This window comes from Nyctereutes procyonoides, unplaced genomic scaffold, assembly GCF_905146905.1.
Source record: "Nyctereutes procyonoides isolate TBG_1078 unplaced genomic scaffold, NYPRO_anot_genome, whole genome shotgun sequence".
Taxonomy (NCBI): domain Eukaryota; kingdom Metazoa; phylum Chordata; class Mammalia; order Carnivora; family Canidae; genus Nyctereutes; species Nyctereutes procyonoides.
The window spans coordinates 6211055-6238006 of NW_026575132.1; the positions used below are offsets into that span (position 1 = coordinate 6211055).

General features: G+C 43.1%; 1 protein-coding gene across 2 annotated transcripts in view; it reads right to left on the reverse strand.

Moving 5' to 3' along the window:
• HECW2 (HECT, C2 and WW domain containing E3 ubiquitin protein ligase 2) overlaps nt 1-22543 on the reverse strand; it is a 356852-nt gene extending 334309 nt beyond the window's left edge. The window contains exons 1-2 of one of the 2 annotated variants that reach the window (XM_055345429.1): nt 22386-22543; nt 21158-21249 (exon numbers count right to left, since the gene is read on the reverse strand). The gene's annotated coding sequence lies outside the window, so the exon portion shown is untranslated. Of the gene's footprint in view, nt 1-21157; nt 21411-22385 lie in introns of those variants that run through there. The other variant, XM_055345430.1, reaches the window with a different exon arrangement.
• Between the last annotated feature and the right edge of the window lie 4409 nt (nt 22544-26952).

Consider the following 26952-nt stretch of genomic DNA (forward strand, 5'->3'; position numbering starts at 1 on the left):
GATCTCAGGACCCTCATGATCTCAGATCATGAATGACCCGAGCTGAAATCAAGACTCAGATACGTACCCAACTGAGACACCCAGGTGCCCCTCAAGAAAACCACTTTTAAAATTACAGAGGCATTTTAGAATTCTCACTTCTGCAGCAAATCCACATGCTAAGAATATCTTGCCAAATAAATGAATTGCTTCTAGCGATGACCCATTTTAAAAGAAAAATCCAACTAAAATTTTTGCAAGTGAAATTAAATTACTCTAATGGACTACTTACCTCAAAACCTACTTACGTGTTATCTACATTAAAACCATTCTAAGAAATAGCAAGAAATGCCTTCCCATTAATAATACTTTTTCAAAAGTAAGCTGAAACAAAAAACCTGGATGTTCCATTTCTTTCTTTTTTTTTTTTTTTTTAAGATTTCACTTATTTACTTGAGAGAGAGAGAAAGAGAGAAAACAAGCACAAGCAGGGGGAGCGACAGAGGGAGAGGGAGAAGCAGGCTCCCTGCTGAGCAGAGAGGCCGACATTATCCCAGGACACGGGGACCATGACCTGGAGGCAGACACTTACCGACCAAGCCACCCAGGTGTCCCCAGATGTTACACCTTCTATAAGATCTGTTGTCTCCATGTATTTAGTTCCTTTTACTGCTTTAAATAGTACAATTCTCTTAAAGTAAAATAAACACTGCTTAAGAGTTCTGTAAGCTTCAAACAAAAAAGTTACTCTTGTCATTAGAAAACTCTTCATGGTTAAAATCAAATATTTATTGACCATACTTTATATGCCAGAAACTGAATAAAGTTTATATATGTATTACCTTATTTCATCTTCAAAATAATTCTCTAAGGTAAATAGCAATATTCACCATTTTAGAGATGAGAAACTTAAATTCGGAAAACTTAAGTAACTAGGGCAGCAGGTTGCTGGACATTGCCCAGAACCTACCCTCCCCTTCTTTCCTATTGAATATTAGGCGGGTACATCGGGTACATGGCTTTTCAGGAAGAGGATGCACCTGCTCGCCTCCATCCAGTTTCCATGTAGTCCGGGACTAGTTCAGGGACAACCCTGATGACCTGGCCCTCTTGTGACTGGGGGTGGGGGGGTGCCCCCCCCCGGGTCATGTGCTTCTCTCACTCCTCAGGCTGGAACACAAATGTCGAGCTGAGGCAGCTTCAACCATGCAGATGACAGCAGCACCCTAAGGGATGCAGGGCAACAGAATACAAGAACCAGGCAGCGCCCAAAGGCCCATCCACCCCAGACCACCTGTCCGCCTGTGAAATAACAGGAAAAAACACAGAGTTGACTCTGATCCCTGTTCCTACCACAAGCTTTCTGAAACCTTTGCAGTTTTCTAGGTGACAGAAGTGTCTTTTGTTCTAATAAGGTGACTGAAGGTGGGGTTCTGAATGAGAGCAGTTACTGGAAAGAACAAGCCATGGACTGGAAGCCTGGAGTTTTCAGCCTTGCCTTTCTTTCTCTTGAGAAGAGAGAAGGGCTGAAAGTAGAGTTCATGATCTTCCATGCCTACATGAAGAAGCCCCCATAAAAATCCCAATAGCACAGGGTTCAGAGAGATTCCAGGTGGGTGAACACATTCTAGTACGGGGAGGTGCTGCGCCCCAACACCACGAGGAAGGAAGCCCCTGCCCTCGGGACTGTCCCAGACTTCGCTCTACGTATCTCTTCAACTTGCTGGTCATCTGCGTCCTTTACCATATCCTTCAATAAACTGGTAAACCTAAGTGTTTCCCTGAGTTCTATGAGCCACTCTAGTAAATCAACCTAATCCAAAGGTCATGGGAAGCTCTAACGTGTGGCCAAGTTGGCCAGACGTTTACACAACGTGGAGACCTACTACCTGCAATTGCCATGGAACTTGCAGTGTATGGAACTGAGCCCCCAACCTGTGGCATCTGATGCTGTCTCCAGGGACACAGCGTCAGAACTGAGTTAAAGTGCAGGACAACCAGATGGCATACTAGAGAATCGCCTAGTGGGGGGTAATTTCCACACTTTTGGTAACTGGAAGTGGCTAAAGTGAAGTGCTCTGTGTGAAAGTAAAGGAGACACACAGGAGAGAAGAACTGAAATTCTTCCAAAACACCACTTCAGGTAAAAGTAAGTGAAATAGCAACAGAAAATATCAGAGAGAAAGAAGCTTCTATCATTAGGGCCACTGTAATTTTGAGGAAGTGTTTATTACACCAGCTTAGCTCAAACCCAAGCAACCATAGGAACTGGTAACAGAAATGAGGTGCTAAAGTTAAATATAAAATAGGCATTGACTTAGCGATTGGGGGCTAGGTAACAAAAAAGAAGATGCTGCTAGCTGAAGAAGGTCCTAAACCAGTGACCCTTGTTTGTCACAGTGAGAATGTTGGCGTATCTGTCACCTGAGTCGACCTCTAAGGCAGCTGACAACATCCCTACAGAACCTGTTGCCCTAAGGAAAAGTAGCTGGAAAGTGTAAGAATGGGCCACTCCTATGATTCCAAGTGCTCCACCAGAATTAACTACCCACCACTAATATGAGCTAATGTTACAAAGAAATCCTAGAACTAACTACGTTCTCTAGCAAAGACTTCCCTACCTTGTACAGCTAAAATGTCAGTAGTAAGATTCCTATCCAAGTCTGCTTCTAGATTAATTTCATCCCTCAGTAGGTATTAAATGAAAGCACTAAATAGAACCTTTTCATCTTTTGGAAATTGAGAGAGATGGAATATTTTATTCCCCCCAAAATTTGTTGGAGGAAAACAATTTTTTTTAAAGATTTTATTTATTTATTCATGATAGTCACACAGAGAGAGACAGAGAGGCAGAGACACAGGCAGAGGGAGAAGCAGGCTCCATGCACCGGGAGCCCGACGTGGGATTCGATCCCGGGTCTCCAGGATCGCGCCCCGGGCCAAAGGCAGGCGCCAAACCGCTGCGCCACCCAGGGATCTCGGAAAACAAATTTTTAATCTTAAATATCACAGTCATCCAGTAAGTCTTTTGTTTCACTTTAATGTTACACATATCTAAAAATACTGCAAACGTATCTCTTTAGAAATATTTCATTGTTTTAACTGGAAATTTTGCATATTTCACTTCACTTGTTCTCTCTTTCTTAATATCTTTTTCTTTCCAAATTTACATAAATACTTGTTAGAACTTCTTTCAAGGTCAAGTTGAGCCTTTCTTTAAAAAATTGGGAAGTCATTATAATCCTCCAATATCTAAGTAAAGTTCTCTATATTATGGTGGTTATGTTTGTATTTTCATTCTATGAAACTGTAGTTCCTAAAAGCATGACTGATAGGGCTGTCGACTCAAAAACTCACAGTACTTAACTTCACCCACCCCCACCTCCTGCAAAATGGAGATTAAAAGTATGAATAAAATTAAATACAAGAAAACAGAAAGCCTTAAAAAGCACTAGTCAAAAGAACTTTAAAAATTACAGAAATATAACTTTGTCTCAAATGTCACCTCCTCCTTGATAAACATCAAAACTTATCCAAGAAATGCCTTCTGTCTACTTTTACTGCATGATAGTTTAACAGCGTTCTGGTCTATTCAGCACTTGCGTATTTTCTCCTTAGGAAAACTTTATGTTATCATATTATTTATCTTCTTGCTGTGATGGAAGAAGTTTACAATTACAAATAAGGAGACTAGATCCTACTTTCAGCACTATCACTGAGTGACCCTATATCCAAGACTACCAAGGACTGTCCCCATTTGTGTCTGTTGTCCTAATGTAACACTCAAAGGTATCTCAGACTGAAGAGAAATCATGAGCACGCTACTAATCTCAGACTGAAGAGAAATCATAAGCACGCTACTACTTGTGGCTCAAGTTCACATGGCTCAAAGAAGTCACAAAACTTCTCTGGAACTCAGTTTCTTCTTTGGCCAAATGAGAATAACCTCCACACTACAATTTGTGATTGTAGGAGATCACATAGGTGAAGGATCTGCAAAAGTTCTATATAGATCCGTTATTGTTAATAAGAATACAAGAGAGATGCAAATACATTTTAAGAAAGAGGAGCTGGCACTGTTACCCTATAGCTTGCTTTTGCATGATTCCAAAAGTCAAACAGATATCATGGAAAGTCATTTAGATGATCCCTACAGCCCTCTTCAACACTAGAAATGCTATTATCATAATCATTCTAGCATGGTCTCCAACTACATTGGCATATCACTTATATGGTATCGATCAAACAGGTTACGCCCTGAACTTATGAATTCCTGGACCCCAATCATAGTCATAGATCCAGCTTGCAAACTTCTTTGACTGGACAGCATGATTTTTTATTTTCATTTTTCAATTATTTGCCCATTTTTTAAAATAAGATTTCATATAAAAATTCTAATTTGTTTTCTCTTGAAAAACTAGTTTATTGGGCATCTTGGGGCAATAATCTGGTAGGAGCTGGTAACAGTTCTCCTTTTAGGAATCACATGTAAGGTCCAGCTTACCAGAGTCCTCATCTAGTTTGCTTCACAGATTTATGTTACCTGCCTACTTGGTGCAGGGATCTGAGTGTGCTCCTCAAATGTACAAAGAACGCATGGCCACATCTATTGATATAACTCAACCTATTACTTTCTATCCCTAAATATGTTTCCCCAAACACCTCCTCGTTTATCAACAAAATTGAGACCATGAAATGCCATGTTGGTTGCTTATTCAAAAGGATGACAAGAATTCTTATTCCTACACTATTTTTTATTTAGATACATAAAGAAAATAATAAAACATAGCAACTGAAGGTTTAAATGAAGTTGGATTCTACTTAATTTTGTAATTTATTTATTTCCTAACCCCTGACATGGCTTCAAGTCATTTAAAAATTTTTAAACTTTACCAGCTTGAAAGTGGAAGAACCAGCGAGGTAACGTCTAAGTCTGGGAAGAATCAGAAAATAATACTTAGTTATGTCTAATGAAGAATGTATTATGTAGCAAAATCTGAGAAACTCCATATGTGTACTAACCTATTTAAGAAAACTATCAAGTTGGATATTTCTAGAGATACTACCATGCAAAGAAAAAAATTAATATACTAAAAAGAATTAAAAGAGATATGTGTATATCTATGTCCATATTCACAATAGCAAAAAGGCAGAAGTAATACAAATGTCTATTGATGGATGAACAGATTAAAAAAATGTAGTATATGCATACAACAGAATATTATTCAGCCTTAGAAAGGAAATTCTGAACCATGCTACAACCTGGATAAATGTTGAGAACCTTATACTAAATGAAATAAATCAGTCACAAAAAGACAAATACTATATGACTCCACTTATATGAGATACCTACAGTAGTCAAATTCATAGAGACGGAAAGTAGAACAATGGTTTCAGGAACTACAGGGAGGGAAAATGGTGAGTTTTTGTCTAATGGGTAGAGATTTTCAGTTTTTCAAGATGAAAAGTATTGTGGAGATTCATTGTACAACAACGTAAATGTCCTTAAAAGTACTAAGTTGCACATTTTAAATGGTGAACTGATGGCAAAAATTTTTTAAATGTATTTTACCTCAATTTAGAGATTTTAAAAATATATACCTGTATGTATGTACGTATATATACATGTATATATATACACACACATATATATTTTTTACAGGTATATATATACTTGTAAAAAGGGGTGAAAAAAACAGAGATGAAAAAGATAATAAAAATTATGTTTCAAAATATTTAAGGAAAGAGAAAAAAGAAACCAATCAAATGTAACATCACATTGTAGCAGACAGGGGTAAAATTCAGCAGGAGGGGGAAGCACTTCCAGAATAGCCAAGTAAGAACCTCCCAAAATCTACTCCTCCATAAAAGCATAAAAGCTTTACTACCAAAAATTGTCAATATCAACTTTTTCAAAATTATGGGAATTAACAAAAGGCTTACAACATTACAATGATAATTGCATCATGAAAAATGGCTGAGTCTCAATAAGAACACTGAGCTTTGTGGGATTTTAATTTTCCCTATTTCCATCACTCTCCCTAGCATCACAGTCCCCAGCATCCCTGCAGCCATGGGGACTGAGAAAAACAGCACTCTAGCAGTCCCTTAGAAGGCAAAATGGGAGTGGAGTTCCCTAAAAAGGCCCCCTCCAGAGAACTGTCATTATTTGAACTGGCAGATATCTGGAAAAGCCCCATCTCAGGACTTGTGTTTACTGGACCTAACTCAGAGATCACTCAATGGGAAAAAAACTCTAGCCCCTCAGCATTTGTTAAAAACAATTGTTTAACACTGAAAACACCTAAAGCACTAATACAGGGTGTGTGTGGGGTGGGGGTGGGGGGGTTGTGCAGGGAAGGTAACTAAAAAAAGGAAAAATTTGAGGAAGGAGATGTCCATAGGACTTGAAAAGCTTTGACATTCCTTGGGATCTAGAAGGCCACATACATGTGCAGCACTACATGCATACACAGTAAGTACCTGAGAAGACCCTAATCTTTCACCTCTGGCTGACACTGAGTCTCTGTGCCTGCAGCAATTGAAGGCTACCACTGAGCTGTCAACAGCATGGCTGATTGTTGAAGGTGTAGCCCAACGTGCACCTGGAACTTCTCTGCACATACTGAAAGATTTCTTCATTCCAGGCACTTAAGGAAATTTCTGTCAAATCATTAGCTGACCACTAAGGTAAATAAGTTTCAGTAACCACATGTGACCAAAAAAAAAAAAAAAAAAAAATGTAGACTTTACAGAATGTATTCAGAAAAGTCTGCAAACAATCAAATAACAACAAAGAGCAAAAACACCAAACCCTGTGGACAGAGAGAAATCTCATTTTCAGAGTCACCATGAGATATTATTTGAACAGTCCACTTTCCAACAAAAACTTGCAATACACACACAAGAAAGTAGTAAAGTATGGTCCACACACAGGAAATAAAGTAGTAGATTAAGACATGCCCCTGAGGGCAGCCCGGGTGGCTCAGCAGTTTAGCGCCACCTTTGGCCTGGGATGTGATCCTGGGGACCCGGGATCAAGTCCCACATCGGGATCCCTGCATGGAGCCTGCTTCTCCCTCTGCCTGTGTCTCTGCTTCTCTCTCTGTGTCTCTCATGAATAAATAAAAATAAAATCTTAAAAAAAAAAAAAAAAGCCATGTCCCTGAGAAAGCCAGAGGGGTCATACTAGACAAAGATTTAAATATGCTATTATAAATATGTTTAAATTATTAAAGGAAACCACGTCTAAAGAATTAAAGGAGAATATAAAAACAATATTTCATGAGAGAAAATCAATACAGAGACAGAAATTATTTTAAAAAACAAATACACACAGATTAAAAATTCTGGTGTTGAGGGGCACCTGGCTGGCTCAGTTGGTAGAGCATGTGACTCCTGATCTCAGGGTCATGAGTTCAAGCCCCACATTGCAGGTACAGTTTACTTAAATAAATAAATCTTTAAAAAATTCTGGTGTTGAAATGTACAATACCTGAAATGGAAAATTCACTAGAGTTGTTCAACATCAAATCTGAATAGGCAGAAGAAAGAATCAGTGAACCTGAAGATACATCAATTGAGACTATTCCAGTCTTAGGAACAAAAATGAAGAAAAATTAACAGAGCCTCAGAGACTTATAAAACAACAAATATTGTATCAATACATGCATATAAGGAGTTCCAGAATAAAAGGAAAGGGACAAAGGAATATGTAATCAAATAATGACCAAATCAAAAACTTCCCACATTTGAGGAAAACATTAACCTATACATCCAAGAAGCTCAACAACTCAAAGTAGGATAAACAGAAAAGAATCCTCACCAAGACACATCATAGTCAAAATGTCAAAAAACAGAAACTGAAATGCAGCAGGTAAGTCTCATCACATGAAAGGGATTCTCAACAACATTACTAGCTGATTTCACATCAGACACTACAAAGACTAGGGGGCAGTGGGACAACACATTCAAAGCAGTTAAAAAGGCAAAACAAGGGGATCCCTGGGTGGCTGGAGATCCCTGGGTGGCTCAGCAGTTCAGCACCTGCCTTTGGCCCAGGGCATGATCCTGAAGTCCCGGGATCGAGTCTCACATCGGGTTCCCGGCATGGAGCCTGCTTCTCTCTCTGCCTGTGTCTCTGCCTGCCTCTCTCTCTCTCTCTCTCTCTCTCTCTCTCTCTCTCTCTCTCATTAATAAATAAATAAAATCTTTAAAAAAAAAAAAGGCAAAACAAGGCTTCAACATCCAACAAAATTATCCTTCAAAAGTGAAGGAGGAATTAAGACATTCCTATTTAAGCAAAACTTAAGAGACTCTGTCACCACCAAATCTGTCCTTCAAGAAATACTAAAGTTAGTCCTTGAGGCTGAAATGAAAAAACACCAAACATGAACTCTAATCTACAAGAAGACATAAGGAGAATCAGCAAAGCTAGCTACATAGTTAAATGTAAAAGACAGTGTAAGTGTATTTTTATAAGCTTTTCCTATTATGATTTAAAAACCAATCCATAGACAATAATTATAAAAGGAATTATAAAATATTCCTTGCTTCATAATACATAAAGCAAGGAATGAAGCTATACTAAAGTAAATTTATTGCATAGTTTTGTTTTGTTTTTATTAAAGATTTTATTTATTTATTCATGAGAATACACAGAGAGGAGAGAGAAGCAGAGACACAGGCAGAGGAAGAGGCAGGCTCCATGCAGGGAGCCTGATGTGGGACTCGATCCCGGGTCTCCAGGATCACACCCTGGGCTGAAGGCGGCGCTAAACCGTTGAGCCACCGGGGCTGCCCATATTGCATAGTTTTGAAACCCATCTGAACTGAATTGTTTTAAACTAAAAAGTTTACCATAATCTCTACAGGAAACATTAAGAATATAACTCAAAAAATATAACAATATTATCAGGAATGACAGAATAAAAAACCTATGAAAATTATCCTCTCCAGAAAAGCAAGAGGGGAATTAAAACAGCAGTCTAAAAACAGATATTTAGCACAAGGCAAGACAGTAATAGAGAAATTGAAAAATTTTTTAAATCTGAGGTATACAGAAAACAAACAGCACAAAGGTAGACATACTATTATCAGTAATTAACATTAAATGTAAATAAATTAAGCGCACCAGTCACTGGAGTGAAACACTAATCAAAAAGCAGAGATTGGTGGAATACATTTTTTAAGTGACCTAACTACTTGCTGTCGAAAAGAGACACTTAAGATTCAGAGATAAAGTAAGATGAAAATAAAAGGACGGAAAAAGATACACCATGCAAAGAGCAAATAAGGAGTTGGATTGGCAATACTAATACCAGACAAAATGGGCTTAGAGACAAAAATTGTTACTAGAGAGAAAGAAGGATATTTTGTAATGATAAAAGTCCATTCAAAAGAAAGACATAACAATTATAAACATATATGTACCCAAGAACAGGGCTGCAAAACACAGAAGTATAAATTGACAGAGTTGAAGAGAGAAAGACAACAGTAGTTAGAGGTATCAATAGTCTACTCTTCATAGCTTATGTAACAATTAGAAGGATAGGTCTGACACAAAAAGCACAAGGATGAACGAAAAAAATAACTGGACTTTATTACTATTACAAATGATTGTGCTTCAAATGATAGTATCAAGAAAGTAAAAAGATAATCCACAAAGTAGGAAAAATATTTTCAAGACATATATCTCATAAAGGTCTAGGATCCAGAATATAAAAAGAATTCATACAACACAAAAGTAAACCCAATTTAAAAATCAGCAAGGAATGTGAATAGACAGGTCTCCAAAGAATATATACAAATGGCCAACAAGCACAGAAAAAGACACTCAACATCATTAGTCATTAGGGAAAAGCAAATCAAAACCACAATGAGATATCACTTAACACCCGCTTGGATAGTTGAAGCCAAAAGAAAAAAATAACAAGTGTTCCAAAGGATATGGAGAAATTAGAAGCCTCATACATTGTTGATTGAAATGTAAAATGGTGCACTAAATATGAAATGTGTAGCAGATACTCAAAATGACAAAGAGAGTTACCATATGTAGCATTTACACTCTGAGGTATATACTCAAGAGAAATGAAAATATATCCACATAAAAACTTTTACACAGGGATCCCTGGGTGGCACAGCGGTTTGGCTCCTGCCTTTGGCCCAGGGCGCGATCCTGGAGACCCTGGATCTAATCCCACGTCAGGCTCCCCGTGGGAGCCTGCTTCTCCCTCTGCCTGTGTCTCTGCCCCCCCCCTCTGTGTGTGTGACTATCATAAATAAATAAAAATTTTAAAAAAAAGATTTAAAAAAAAAAAACTTTTACACAGATGCTCATATCAGAATCATTCATAATAGCCAAAAAGTGAGAACATCTGAAATGTCTATCAACTGATGAACGGGTAAACAAAATGTGGGATATCCATACAACACAATTTTATTCGGCTATAAAAAAGAACAAAGTACTGATACATGCTACAACACGAATAAACCTTGAAAACATGCTAAGTGAAAGATGCTAGTCACAAAACACTACATATAATTCCACTTTTAAGAAATATCTAGAATAGACAAATCTATAAAGACAGAATGTGGAAGAGTGGTTGCCAGGAACTGGGGGAGGAATCATGGAGAGTAACTGCTAATGGGTACTGGGCTTCTTTTGGGGGGGTGAGGAAAAGGCTCTGAAATTACATGGTAGTGCTGGTTGCCCAACTTTGTAAATATACTAAAACTCACTGAATTGTACACTTACAATGGCGAATTTCATGGATGTGGATTATATCTCAATAAGGCTATCATTTTTAAAAAATCAATGAGGAAAACGGATACCTATAGAATGACTTTCCAAGATAAAAAAATAAATTATAGGGCAGCCCGGGTGGCTCAGCGGTTTAGCACCTGCCTTCGGCCCAGGGCCTAATCCTGGAGACCTGGGATCGAGTCCCACCCATTTCGGGCTCCCTGCATGGAGCCTGCTTCTCCCTCTGCCTGTGTCTCTGTGCCCGCCCCCCCCCCTCTCTGCCTCTCATGAATAAATAAGTTATATCTTGTCTTATAATCATTTCAAGTCAATATTCATAACTCAGACTGTGCCAGATGCCGGGATGTGAAGATAAATAATAAACAGTCCTGCTCCTTGAGGAGCGTAGTTTAAACAAGAGACATTATCAATAATAGATCTTTGGAAAGAATTTTGATTCCTTCCCCTAGTTTTCCCCTTCAAAATGTATATAATGCTGATTTTTACCCTGACAAACTTTAATGGAAAATCCAATTCCAACAAATTGAAATATTAGCAGGCAGATACCAAAGAAAAATTAACTTGGGGTCTACCTCTAGTCACACTTCTGTCCCAGCACGAGAGGGTCCAGTTGTGGTCCTGCCTCCCGGCCCTGACTGCCATGTGGCAGTGTGTGATCCCTTGGGCGGCTTGGGTGTGCCAAGAAATGTCCACATCTCCATTTCCTCACCCTCATCCCAATCAATCCCCTTTCAGATTTCACAGGAACTAGGTTTTATTCCTTTAGGCCCCCAACTCTTTCCTTCAAATACTATTAGTTACTGAGGTTCTCCAGATACATATTTGGTCAGGTCACCAACACAAATGCAGCTCCCTTCTTTTACATCTTTTTTTTTTTTAACTTAATAAAGATCCAAAATGGTCTCTATCAAGGCCAAATCACCTCTGCCTGTGTTCGCTGCCCCGCACTGCACAAGCCTGGCATGGATACCATCTCACAGGTTCTGTTGCTCCAGAACAAGAGTCGTAAAACAGATGCAGGCAGCATATAAATTTTGTTTGGCCTGTGCTGTTCTCAAAACATTTTAATTACCACTCAAGAGATGTTTTACATACAAACTTACATTTTTAGCTTCATTTGAAAAATGTGAAGATGCAGCCATACTGGACTCAAATTCCCACGTGACAACAACTGAGCGAGCCTAGCGCAACCCCACCTTCCCCTCGGAGGACGGATGCCCTCCATGACCCTCATCACTCCACAAGGTCTCCACGCAGCACATCCAGCTGGTTTTATTTGTGACTTGCTGGCTCTGGAGGCATCAGAGTTTCGGATGAATCCAAGCCCACAGCGTCGGAAGTGGTTTCCTATTATAAAGGTAAGACATCTTCCATTATTTTCCGTTTTAGGTTGTAGGCCATGTTTTTCTGCCTCTGCCAAGCTCTCCTGGTTTCTCACTCCAGCAACTGTTTCAAACTCCTGTAATCACCTTCACGTCTGACACGTGAATATCACCCACTTAAATGAGTCCAGGACTCTCCTCCAGAGGCATCTTCTGACCTGGAAGCTCCAGCATGACGCAGGATAGTATCAGGCCACCCTGCAGAGAGCACTGAGGAGCTCATCCACAGACCAAGGAATCTTCCTTTCCAGACTTACTTCGACAATAAATGCTCCCCCTAAATATCTGAATTCTGGTAGGTTAAAACGTTGTTTCCCAAACTTTCCTGTGCATAATACAGCACAGCTGGGGATCCTGTTAACAATGCAGATTCTGATTCAGTAGGTCTGGTGTGGGGCTTGAGAGTCTCCATTTCTAAGAAGCTTCCAGGTGATAGCGTCAGCATCACCTGTAGATTACACTTTGAATGGCAAAGGTTAGAAGCCTTATAAAGGAGGTTTCTAAGATGACATCCGAATGAATTAGACCCCCAACACTCGGCTTTCTGCCATCTTAAAACTACAAAATGTTAATTATTTAGTATCTGTGCCAACTTAATATCAGATTTATATAAGTAACAGCCTTCCGTAACGGTCTTGAGAAAGAAACAGGTGGTCCTTTGGCCATTAGGCATTGATGACTGCATATTCAGTCCATGATCAATACTGGGCATTACAGAGATGCCGGCCAAGTTTCCATATGCTTAGAGTGCTTAAAACCTCGTTGGCAAAAAAGGCAATAGGAAACAAAATAACTAGTACACCATCTACAGCAAAGATGAGAGGCACCTAGGTGGCTCCACTGGTTGAGCATCTGACTCTTGATCTCATGGGTCATGAGTTCAAGCCCCATGCTGGCCTCCACCCTGGGTGTGGAGCCTACTTAAAATAAATGAAAATAAAGAAATGTTTAAGCAATAACAATAAATAAAGCTAAGAAGATGAAAATATTAGCTGCTATAAAATAGTGATTCTCAAGAGGGTGGCATACCAGCATCTGGAGGGGAAGATGTCAAATCAAACACTTCCCTCTAACCCCCACCTAGATTATGACACTGACTCTGCCCACCCTTGCTGTCAATCACTGAAAGAGGAAACTACGGACACTTCTAGGAATGCCACACTCTTCAGGAAGATAAGATGGGAAAACTACTATTTTCAGGTTGTGTAGAGAAAGGCAATGGAGATACGGGACCTGGAAGAGTAAGTCAAATTGGAAGGCATTCCAGGTGGGAAGCGCTTCTTCTGGCAAACGCACCGAGGGAAAGATGAGTCTGGGGTGTACTTATGGGATGGAAAGAAGACCTGCTCAATAGAAGTAAACCAGAGTGAATGCCCCCTCCCCACCACCCCATCCTGAGTTAGAGGAAGCACAGAAAGTAACATGCTGACCACTTGTTAAGAACGTTAGAGAGCTATCTCTTCACAGGAATGCCGAACCAGTTTGTCTCTCAGGTCCCTGCCAATTTTTCCTTGGTTGAAGAACAAAATTTCACTTTTCCTCTCACACATATTTCTAAGCTGAACAACCCGCCTTGCCTGCTGTTCAGCATGGGACATGACTGAGCAGAACGTGACGGTGTAAGAGTCCCTATAAATTTACGGAAAAGATAGCCTAAGTTGCTGCATCAAGTAAACTTCACCCCCTGCTCAGCATCCCCGGTTCTTCGGGACTGTTCTCAGAGGTCTCACTTTCAACCGTGCCATCAGTCATCTTCGTGACTCTTCTCTGAACCCCATCCGAAGGGTCCTCATTCCTCCCACACAGGTGCGCTCTGGTCTTCCCTGACTACTCTGCCCAAAGTCCGAGTGACACTCCATGTTCTACCAAAGACTCGCTCCTCAAAGAATCAACACACTTCCAACTTTTTTTTTCATTTTTTTTACTTAGGATTTATTTCAAATATATATTCAGAAGCTCATATAGTTCAGAAGCTAATACAATAGCAACCCATATCCCAACACCCAGATTTAACCGATGTAAACATTTGTGCCACATTTGCTTTGCAATTATATATTTGTTTATCATATCCTTGTTCCCAGTTTCCTACCGGGTCCTCTGTTTTATCTGGGCAGGGCCAGCTCTAATTATTAACCTCTTTTATACCTTTCACTTAGCACAGAGCCTGGCTCATACACAGCCCTCAGTGTCTGTGCAACAAATAATGCATGAATAGCTTCTGTCATGGAAGCAAGTAACAGTAATCGATGTAAAAGTTATTAGACAAAACAAAAAGACTCAATTTAGTTCCAAAAAATGGGAAATGGATCTTTACTGAAGAAACAGGGTTCAAGTTTAAATGTGTGCTATAACTGGACACTATGCATTAGAGTGGGCTAGCCAAGCAAGGAGCTTACGCCGTCCCCACACACCCTCATCCCTCTTGGCCGTCAAGCCCATGTATCTGCCCAACAACATGGACATATAGGAGAAGAGCTCACAAAGTCTCTTCTTGTTTAAAGATGCCAACTTAGAGACGGAAAGAACAGGGGATCCCTGGGTGGCTCAGTGGTTTAGCGCCTGCCTTTGGCCCAGGGCGCGATCCTGGAGTCCCAGGATCGAGTCCCACATCAGGCTCCTGGCATGGAGCCTGCTTCTCCCTCCTCCTGTGTCTCCACCTCTCTATCTCTCTCTATGTCTATCATAAATAATAAATAAATAAATAAATAAATAAATAAATAAATAAATAAATAATTTTTTAAAAAAGACGGAAAAACAAAAGAAAAGAGGGAAGACAAGAGGGAAGGAGGAAGGAAGGCCTATGCAAAGAGAATCCAAGACTACGGAGATCATTTATCTTTTCTAGGTTTGGTTGGGGGCAATACATGTCACGTCCTGAAAACTTGTATCAAGTCCCTTTGTCTGGAATGAAGCCAAGCCTAAGGCAAAAGTATATACAAGGTCATGTCCAATTGTTAGACTGCTCCACCTCTTTCTACCTGTACTCCCTGCCACCCAGTATCTTGATCAAAACCCTAAAGGTCTAGGTTCCTCCCAGCGTGGTTTCCTACATGCTCTGAAAACCGCCTATACACTGATACCCTCTCTCCATCAAAACCAGTGGCTCTAAGTCCTATTTCTTTGTGCTCTTATTCTTTCAGCAGGCCACCAAGAGAAAATATGGTTATTATATAAAGGACTGCCCAGGGACGCCTGGATGGCTCAGGGGTTAAGCATCTGCTTCTGGCTCAGGTTGTGATCCCGGGGTCCTGGGTTCAAATCCCACATCAGGCTCCCGGCAGGGAGCCTGCTTCTCCCTCTGCCTATGTCTCTGCCTCTCTCTGTGTGTCTCTCATGAATAAACAAGTAAAAATAAAACCTTTAAAGGACTGTCCACTACCAAAAATATAACCTCCTTAACCCTTTATCATCAATGCAGATCTCCAACTTTGTCTAATGAAAAATTTCTTAGTCCCAAGATCGTAGCAGATCGTTCTATTTATTAACACTTCCTCTTTCCCTTCCTGTCCTTGACATCGCTCACTGTGGGCAGAGCATACTACTGAGGCATGCCACTTGATATAGGAGAACTGGTTTCTCAACAGTGTCATGAAAAAACATTTTTCTTACTCCACAGATGAAATATTACGTGCATGCCTTTCCTCTAAGAAGCCAGCATGTGTCAGCATGGAGAAGTAGTCTTAATACCCCCTGTCACTTTGCACAGCACACTCATACACTCAGGGGCTGCAATTTGGCGGCACCCAGTTTTTGCTCTTTCTTTTAGTATTTCCTCAAGATCAGAAGGCACTACATCTGCTCTGTGAATGGAGTAGCACGCAGACTGCCTTCTAGGTACGACTTCTTTTCTTTACGAAGCCATCACCTTCTTATACGAACATGAAATGAGTGCTCCATAAGTCCTGCCCCCAGAGCAACTTTTCCAGTCTCATTAATAACAGTTAGCCAAAAGAAAAATCTCCTCTCTCATATACAAGTTTTCAGTGATAAATGAACAAAGCATCACCAAGCGCTCCTCCCTGAACAAATGCCAAGAGCTGATTCATTCTCTGCATGACCTCAGTGGTTTCATCCAACCATAAAGTGAAATATCTCCCCGTATGTACTTGATAGTAATCACTCTTCCACACGCTACTCCACTGCTATTATGCAACAGCCAACCGTGCCATTTGACAAAGGAATTCTCAATAACTTCTGGTTTCTCTTTAAGGATGATGTTTGTCTTTAGCTATCTGACCGATTTTGCGAGTGTCTATTCAATAATATGACTCATTCTTACTTTTGCTACAAGAGCCCTTTATTGATGCCACAAGAGTATTTTTAATCTCTTACCTACCGTTAGCAATATAACATGTTAATTTTGTAATGGAAAGCATTATTGTGTGCTTGTCCCGGAAAACTTCAATAGTATAACAGAGAAGCCTCTGTGCTTTGTTTGAAAATGACACCAAAACATCCATGGCTTCATGCCACTACTGGACAGTTTCATAACAGGCAATGACGGGGAATTAGGATTGACTGGATGGCAAACCCAAGAAAAAAACCGTTTTAAGATAGTCATCATCAGACTTCCATGCGCTCGTTTCAAGTTCATCACTCTCACGGATTCCCTTATTTTTACACATACAGATTTCACATTTTACATTTGCAGTGGGATAGAGTTCTCTAAGTATGTTGATGGCATTCTGAACTGTAGCATTTTCATTACTATGTTCACACTTCAAAGAACCACCCTTGAGCCACTGATCTATTTTTGCAAAATGGGGATATGGTTTGAGAGAAGCAACCACCAAACATATGCTAATTTTAACAAACAATAAGCAAATGACACAAAAAGTTTATTAACCAAGATGAAGTGCAGTATTTGTGAAACATAAACCGTATTGACCAGTGCAGGATTCATAGCACAAATACAACTTTTTAATATAATGGGATTTCTCCTGCAATTGTAACTACTCTTGCATCTCAAGGTCCCACTCTGCCACTCTTATACCACCTTTCTGATCTCGTTTCCAGCTCCCCCAGTCACCCCACTCCATCATGCTGGTCTTCTTGCTAATCTTTGAACACACTTCAGGCTTTCACACTGGCTGTTCCCTGTACCTTGAACGCTCCCCCTCAAGTTTCTGCATGAGTAACTTCTCTCACCTGCCTCAAAGTCCTGGCTTAAAGTTAAGGTCTTTTTCTCCATGAAGGCTACTCAACTACATTTATCTTGTTCGACTTTCCCTTTCTTCCAAAGTGTATACTTCCTCCTAGCATGCTATATAATCTACTCATTCATTTTTTTTTTAATTGTCTGTCTTCCACCCCACCCCTCCACCGCAAGATAATGAAAACTTCACAAGGGTAGGGCTCTTTAGTTTTATTCATTGGTATATCTTCCGCATCTAGATCAGATACTGACTTGTGAAAGGTGCCCAATGAATAGTAGTTGAAAGAATGAATGAAATTTTTTCATTGCTTTTCCTTTCTAACCACCAAACTGTCTACAGATCATGGAGAACTAAACAGAAAATGAGAGCCCTCACAGGTTTTTAAGCAAGAATTATACTAACTGATTAGTATGCAAACTACACAAGGCCAGGAAATGATTTAAAGTTTAGAGAGGTTGGATGCAGAGAGTTTAGTTTTAAAGTCAATCCATGAAAGAGATTATGAAGGCCACAATTCTCCAAATAACTAGGCGTTCTTGTGTGGTTTATTTCAACCACAGTACACGTATCTATAGATATATGATCAGTGTTCGTGTAAACATATCCACATACACACATCCACATGCACGCACATAAACATAGATGTTGAACAAATCTAGAAGAAGATTAAGACATTTTCCAATCCCATGGCTATTCTTCATATAAAAGCTAATGACTTGGGTCATACCTAAGATGACTGCACGTCATCATTTTCCTGAGACGGTCACAGTTACACTTGTTGATCCAGTGCCCCTTCCAGTTATTATTATTCCCTCTTACTCGCAAACGTGACCTTGTCTGGAGAGAAGAATTACACAGTCATTCTACCTACTTATAAAGGAGGTACATAAATTCCTTTCTATTCAGGCATGCTGACCTCAGTTCTGAGGATCTAAGTGGAGTGGGGACGGAAAAGGCGACAACCATAATTAATTGTAACACCTACTGGCCAGTGCTGCAAGTGAACTATTTCAAACAGGCGATTCTTCAGCAAAGTAGTACAACCACTGCAGAAGTAGATGCCCCCGGGATCCCTGGGTGGCGCAGCGGTTTGGCGCCTGCCTTTGGCCCAGGGCGCGATCCTGGAGACCTGGGATCGAATCCCACATCGGGCTCCCGGTGCATGGAGCCTGCTTCTCTCTCTGCCTGTGTCTCTGACTCTCTCTCTCTCTCTGTGTGTGTAACTATCATAAATAAATAAAAATTAAAAAAAAAAAAAGAAGTAGATGCCCCAAGCTCCAAAGATCTAGCTTTGGAACCCAAACCCCTACCAGTCACCTACACAACCTGAAACCCCTATACGAATTTTCACATGGTGACTGGGCACACCAAGCTCTTCTCTGTAAGCCCTCCAGATGGAAAGCTGAGACCCAAGACTGCAGTCAGAAGAGAAGATTGAAAACAAAGGTTCTTCTATTATCCTGTGGCCCAGAGAGCTTTGGAAACGAGAAGAGTGTTGAGTCACATCTTCACAACAACACTTGTGTTTTGAATTCTCGGTAAATATCCCAAAACTGGACCAAACACTAAATCTTGAAATTTGCATTCCCATCTGCAAGAGCCATGCATCCATCAGGTCTGCAAACAGGTTTTGTCCAAAGCTTGCTTCTCCCAAGTCACAGGAATTCTCCCAATTGGGGTCAGCCCCTAGGTAGATGGGCAAGTGTAATGCTTCTGATTCTTGAAGACAATAACAACACAGGCTTGGAGCCCTAGTAGACGCTTAACAACTTAAGGATAAAACTATCTCTTTCCGATAGGTAGAAACAGATGACAAGCAATCAATGACCCCATCCTTCTATCTTCCTTGCTATTTCTTTTTTCTGTGTGTATTTTTTGGTTTAATTTTTTTTTAACCTTTCTTATCCTTGCATAGAATGAATAAAAGATTAAATAAAGCAAGACTCAAAATCTGAGAACAGGAGAGGGTAGTGAAGAAAAGCGAGGATTCCTTAACATCTAGGATGACTATATAATTTTTCAGCCAAATCACAGCACTTTTACATGTGAAAAGGGATGCTTCTGATAACTAACATAGGTCAATAGGAATAAGCCCGGGCCCTTGTAGACAAACTAGGAGGTTGGTTGCTCTTCTAATTCTTCATTCATATTCTCCTACAAAAGACATCCTGTGTGTAAAGAAGCAACCTTTGCCTCTGTTAAGTCAACCAAACTTCAAATATAGTCCTCTCTCCTTCAGGCCAGGCCTGGCTTTTGACAATGAAACTAGAAAGCTTTTCACTCTATTGCACCGTTCTCTATCCAACACACCATGTGAAACTGGTTCCTTTTTTACCCACAAAAACAAGCAACACACTTCAATGTGGATCCAGGCCAGGCCCCTAGCAAGCCCCAGGCCTGGAGTCAAGTGTTTCTCTTACAGCAACACTTCACAAGACTGACAGCGACCTGGCGAGAGGGTACACAGACCCAGCTACAGATTTAACAAGCATTTTGAATGGTAGATCCTTTCGTTGATGCTAGGGCACCCACTGAAACTGGACAGAACCCAAAAGCCACCTCTCCTGCAAAATACATTCATCCAGAAGGTTATGCCATCTGTCCGCAACTACAGGTAACAACTCTAGTTTGTCTTTTGCTGAGATCCCTCAGGGGTGAAAAAGGCTTTGAAAAGAGTAAGAAACTATGTTTTTCTCTCATGATCGCATTGCCCAAGTTAAACAGAGCCAAGGCTTGCTTTTATTCCATACTTCCTGTTCAGAGGGTTCAAACATTGCTCATGTTCTTCATTAAATCTTGTCCTGTGACTGGTGAATATTAATTCACTGGGATATTTTCCCTCACAATCACAGAGGGAAGACCAGTTTTGCAACCTATAACACATAAAGGACCTATAATAGTGGTTGGAGCAGAAAAGCTCCAGCTGGCTTAATCGCAAATGTTCAGAATGACTCTTGATTCTTCACGGAATTCACAGTCATTCATAAAGATTCACTGCCAAAGGTTGCTCAATGTTGTGATGGAGGCAATGGTAGAGCAAATGTGTTAGGTTAAGAAGCCGAGTACTATCCACAGCTGAGGGTCTGGAGGCAAGGGCCAGAAGTTAGGGTATCACCTGTCATAGAGACGGGGGAAGAATTCAAGCGGACTGGACAAAAGTCCTTCCAGCTAGCGGACATGTGTTGAAACGAACGAGAACTAAGAAAGTTCCGACCGTCTTCTCCCCATAAGGGGTATGATGATCTTAAATTCAAAGACGTTTTTGCTAATAAAACTGTTTTAACTGCTTCACATAATCACAAATGAGACCAAAGTATGCCAAACCCATAATCAAAACAAATCACCTAAATGATGACTTTTTAAATGTCCAAAGAAAGAAGAGATTAACTGGTTAGGAGATCAGAGAGTAAGGTTATAACGTCTTCTTTGGGAGATCGAAATTATGTCTCTCTCCCCCTCCCAGCCCCCCAACCCACCCTATCCCCTCTTCCAAACAGTGAAGTGGATACTTTCTGAAAAATACAATGGCCCTTTATGCCCGGCTTCTCTAGTCTGCTAGGGATGCCATCTGTCTCCCACACTATATAAACAATCCCTGCAGGAATCTTCTGATGACCAAACAGATTAGCAAGCTCCAGATTTTCACACCATTACTAGTATCCCCATGCAGATTAGGCCTCCGGCTTTACTAAGGACAACAGCAAGCCCACTGAGTGATCCTTCTCTGTTTATAGGTACTGTGTCATTTTAAAGATAACCTCTCAGAACCTACAGAGCCATCGGTTGGGAGGAGGGAAGGGGGGAAGGTCTCTCTCTAGGCAACGAAGAAATGAGCCCTTCGGGGAGCAGGGGACATAATACAATGAAGATCCTACCTGGGAGGCAGACGCATACATGCAATTTCACCGGGTCTAAAGGAGGGAGGCTGGGAATCGCACCGAGATCCTGTTCTTCCAGAAGCCAAGGTCTAGAGCAGCGTTGCAGAGGAAGCCGAGGGTCACACCTGGACGCAGGTGCGCGAGCGGCGGGGCCGCGAGTCGGCGGGACCCCGGGGCAGCGAGCGCGGAGGCCGGCCCGGGAGGCGCGAGCCCGCGGGGCCCTGCGGGCACTTCGGGGGCGGCCCCCGGCCTCGGCTCCGGAGCCCGCGCGCTCGAGCACGAGGAAACGGGCCCCTCCGGCTGCTCCCGAGGCTGCTCATCGTAAAGCGGGAGCCGGGAGCCCCGCAGGGAGGGGGAGGCTCCGCCCGCGCCCCCCGACCTGCCTGCGCGGCCCCGACCGCGGCCCTCCCCGAGCCCGGGCGCCCCTCCCCGCAGCGACGCCCCCGCCAGCCCGGCCGCCCCGGGGAGCGCGGGAGCCCGGAGGGCAGATGAGGGGCCGCGCCGGGCGCGGGAGAACAAAGCCGCCTCCCCGCGGCCGGGACCTGCGGCGGCGCCGGGGGGAGGGGGGAGAGGGGGGCGGGGAGGGGGCACTAACCGGGGGTCGGCGCTGCGGGGGGGGGAGGAAGGAGGAGGAAGAGGAGGGAGGGGGGCACTAACCGGGGGTCGCCGCCGCGGGGGGGAGGAGGGAGGAGGAAGAGGGGGGGGAGGAGGAGGAGGAGGAGGGGGGAGGAGGAGGGGGGCACTAACCGGGGGTCGGCGCCGCGGGGGGGGGGAGGGTCGGGGAGGGAGGAGGAGGAGGGAGGGAAGAGGCCCCGCGGCCGGGACCTGCGGTGCCGGGGGGGGGGGGGGGGGGGCACTAACCCGGGGTCAGCGCGGGGGGGGGGGGGAGGGGAGGCTCCGCGGCCGGGACCTGCGGCGCTCGGGATGGGGGGACAGTAACCGGGGGTCGGTGCCGCGAGGGGAGGGGGGGAGGAGGAGGAGGGAGGGAGGGAGAGGGAGGGAGGGAGAGGGAGGGCGCCCCCCCGCGCCGCCGCCGAGGCGCCGAGGGTCCCGGAGCCGCCGCGCGGGCCTCGCCCTCCGCCCCCCGCGCGCCCCGAGCGCTCCCGCCGCCCCCGCGCCGCCCGCCGATTGTGCCGAGTCAGCGCCCGCGGCCGCGGGGACGCGCGGACCCGGGGAGGCTGCGGCCGAGCCCGGCGCCCCCCGCCCGGCGCCCCCCGCCCCTCACCTCGGGCGCCGGCCGCGCCCCTCGCGCTGCACCCCGCGCTGCACCCCGCGCTGCATGGGCGGCACCTCCGCGGGGCGCTCGGCGGTCCCTGCACCTCGGCCCGGGCGCCTCCCGAGCGGGCGCCGACAGCGGGGCGGGCGCGGCGCGCGGAGGGCGAATCCCGGGGCTGCGGAGGGTCGGGAGCTGCTCGCCTGCGACGCCGGCGGCCGCCAGGGCTCGGGGAGGCGCGGGGCGCGAAGGAGGGGACCCGGCGGGGCCGGCGGGCGGCGCTCCTCCTACCGGCTCCGGGAGGCTGCGGGCGGCTGCGGGCGGCAGGGTCCTGCCTCGGTTGCCCCGACCGCAAGGGCGAGGCGGTGACAGCCCCGTCACCTGCACGGGGCGTGGCCGCCGTTTAAGAGGGAGCGTGGAGGGGACCCGGGGGCGGGGGGGGGGGGGGGCTCAGCCGCTGAGCACCTGCCCTCGGCCCAGGGCGTGACCCCGGGGTCCCGGGATCCAGTCCCTGCAGGGAGCCTGCTTCCCCCTCTGCCTGGGTCTCTGCACCCCCCTCTCTGTGTCTTTCATGAATGAATAAATTTTAAAAATCCAAAAATCAAATAAATAAATAAACGGCATCGTTGAGAGCGCCCGAGCCACTTTGCCCTAAAGAGCGCACTAAATTAAAAATTACTCAGTTAATAACCTTCAGTTTTCTAGTTACTTCTCTAGCGTATCTTCACTGCCTCAGTCCCACTTGGGGAGAAAGGCAAAAAAAAAAAAAAAAAAAAAGCCGAAATGGAAGGCTCTTGCCCTCCTGTGCATGGTTATCTACCCAGAGGTGGTAAAGATTTACTTGATTTTAAACAATTATAGCCATACGGAGGAAGAACCCGAACATGGCCCCCTCCCTCCAAATAATGGGTATCCATTATTTTGAGATCTTTGAGAATGTGCTTTCAGTATTACCCGTCTCTGCTCCTTCTCTGTTAATTAGCGGGAAGGATATTTTCCCTTGGAAATTACCCCTCCCCCTTGCCCCCCGAGTCCTTATGGTTCAGGATCCTGACACCTCCCATCCTCACTCCCCGGAACTGGCCAGTCCTCATATTCCAGATCATAGTAATCGGTTCTAGGATGGGTATGTTGGTCCGGGCAGGCCATCTGGGGCTTTTGCTGAATCAGTTCAGGAAAAGAAGCCCTTTTAACTAGGATAACCAGTAAACCAATAATACTAAGTACTACCGCTCAAAGGAGGCCAACTCCAAGGAAAGGAAAGCTGAGGGAGAGAGGAGGATGTCTTTTGAGCCTTAGGAGGTGAATATGTCTGAATGAACACTACCCCTGTGGCAATAAACCCCCTTCCACCTGTCATAAAAAAGCCCTGACCCATTATTCCCACATATCTGCTGATTGCTAGACGATTCCACAGAACTGATGAACCCCCCCAGCACATAGGGAAGAAAAGTTCTATTTTGTCCCTACTGGAAGAATCAGGTTCCCCAAAGATCCCACATGACGTTCTCTTTCTACAACTTGCTCTAGACCCAGGAAGCCCACATCTGAAACCCTTAACTTCCTATATTGATTAGCTGCTATGTTACGATCTTGCCTTAAACAAAAAGCGTAAAAATAAATAGCACTAAAATGGATCACTAGTGCTGCCCTTAAGTTTAAAAAAAAAAAAAAAAAAACTTTTCTCCTACCTAAAAAGCAGCCCCGTCTATCTTTAAATTCTTCTAGATGTCAAGCATAAATCTTGAGGCAAAGGCATCAAATAAGATTAATGATGAAGTCATCCTAGACTCTTAAATTTCCAAAAGTATGTAAAGATCAGATTCTGTCATGCTGTACCCCCATCCCCCCTCACCATCACTACCTAATCTGAGTCTCCACCTCACAGGATGCGTGGCAGGTTCTCACCCAGCCTCTCCTTGAACCATTCCCATAAAGAAAACTAGTTTTTCACGTGCTGGTCAATTCCATGTTGAAACTGACTTAATGGTAGAAAGTGACTCCTATTATGGAATCACAATAATTTTGCACCTCACAGAACTCTAGGTACTCAAGGCAGACCTGTGGACCACTTGAATTGTGTCTTTGAAGATGTTGGCATGGCCCTTAGCTACTTAGTAGATGACAGTGTCCCAACTCTTCACCATCGGGGTGACCTCCTTACTATGGACATACTCAAGTTTATGGACATTCCCCCTGAAGTGTAATGTCCAAAGCTGAACCCAAAGGCAGATTCTTTTTTTTTTTTAATTTTTTTTTATTTATTTATGATAGTCACAGAGAGAGAGAGAGAGAGAGAGGCAGAGACACAGGCAGAGGGAGAAGCAGGCTCCATGCACCGGGAGCCTGATGTGGGATTCGATCCCGGGTCTCCAGGATCGCGCCCTGGGCCAAAGGCAGGCGCCAAACCGCTGCGCCACCCAGGGATCCCCCAAAGGCAGATTCTAAGAAACTTAAGCTTCAAGCCCCTTGTAACAGCAGCACAAGAGGAATCCTACAAGTATATTCACGTGATCTTATGTTTCTGGAAAGGTTTTGAGAGTAAAATATTTTAATCTCAAGAGACTGCTGTGTCTTTTCATCTAACTTCCTTTCTGTCATAATTTTCCTCTCTGGAAGCATCAGAGTGGTTGTGGGCATTTTGGAGATCTCAATAAGGGGAAGTTGAGGTTAAATGAGATAAATGTATGTGGTTTGTGGGCATTACAGCCCATAGTTGCAGAGACATCTGTCCCAGCTGCTCAAAGGCCTACCATCATCTGGATCACCGGGCATTGTGGCACCAAGGTGGAGGGCCAGAAAGTTCAGCAATGGTCCTTCAGGATCTAGCATGGAAGTACACAGGTAATGAGGTTGACAATATTTGAAATACATGGATCTAGAACGAGAATGTGGAAAACCCCCCCACATCTTAATATATGGGAAAGAAATTTGATAGAGACTTTTCCATATTTGACAACAATCTTAAAAATGTATATGGCTTTTCCAGAAATGACTGGAAAGAAACTTCTAAACTGTCAATAATAAAAACAAATGTCAACTATGCTAATAGAAAGACTGAAATATCTACCAATACTATAGAACAAAATGTGACTGTATCATTTTTACATAAAGAAGAAAACAGAGTATGCAGACAAAGTGTAGGAAAAAGTCCTGTAAAAGTATAGTAGGCAATTCATTTTTTTCAAGTCATGGTGTTTTTTTTTTTAAAACATTTTAGTCTTTTTTTTTTTTTTATGATAGTCACACACAGAGAGAGAGAGAGAGAGGCAGAGACACAGGCAGAGGGAGAAGCAGGCTCCATGCACTGGGAGCCTGATGTGGGATTCGATCCCGGGTCTCCAGTATTCGTGCCCTGGGCCAAAGGCAGGCGCCAAACCGCTGCACCACCCAGGGATCCTCAAGTCATGGTGTTTTTTATATTTGATGATGTCTGATACCTGTGAATTTATAATCCGTTGTGATTTTTTAAATTCTTTTTTTTAATTCTAAATATGATCTTATGTATTCTTATGTATACTTATGTATTCTTTCCTTTAAAAAGGCTCTGAACTATATAATCTTCAGAGTTCCAAACACTGGATTTATCCGCTGTTGAACCTGATACTCCAAATGTGGCCTAATCGGTGTAGCAGCATTCATGGGGTGGAGCTTCCAACAGAAATGACCAAGTACCATAATGCTTTGACACGTCCATTCCTGTCATATTTTGTCTATCAGCCATTATAAGGAAATGAATGGCCAATCACAACTAGGGAATTGGGGTCTGACTGAAGAATACTCATTTGAAAGCCAAAACACAACTTAAATGTATTATAACTTTTCTATATTTTTGAAGAAAGTATACCAAACCTAACTGATTCATTATTTTCATAGTGGCTAGAATTTATTTATTATGCTATAATTCAGTGATGACCTTAGGTGCTAGGTAGGTATAATATGTTTTTGCCTCTACACCAAATGGCCTTAGACTATTACAGCTGTTCTTGTTGTGAAGGACTTTAAAAGTAACTTTCTGCTTAGAACCCCCTATTTTTCCTACCTTTCCACTCTTTCTTTTATTGATAATCTTATCTTATTGTAAGTTTCTGCTTATGGTCTGGTATGGAATCTATAGACTAAATATCTCTTCTCATTAGAACTCTGTCTAGAATGGCTTGTGGGAGGGAGGAGGGTCAGTGAATAATACATGTGAGCTTTAGTGCATACAATTTGTGTGATCTATTTCGGTTGCTTGGGATCCTTTCACACTTTCTTCTAATTTCTCACCCATTACCAATCCAAAAGCTCTGGATTATCCCTTTCATATATTCCTTATATAAATATTTAATAACCACTTATTGTGATCCAGATAGTCTTCTGAGTTTGAGGATACAAAAGTGAGGGGAATAGACAAAAATCCCCGCCTTTGTAAAGCTTATATTCTAATGGGATAGGGAAAGAGCCACCTGGGTGGCTCAGTGGTTGAGCATCTGCCTTTGGCTCAGGTTATGATCCCGGGGTCCTGGAATCGAGTCTCACATCAGGCTCCCTGTGGGACCTGTGTCCCCCTCTGCCTGTGTCTCTGCCTCTCTCTGTG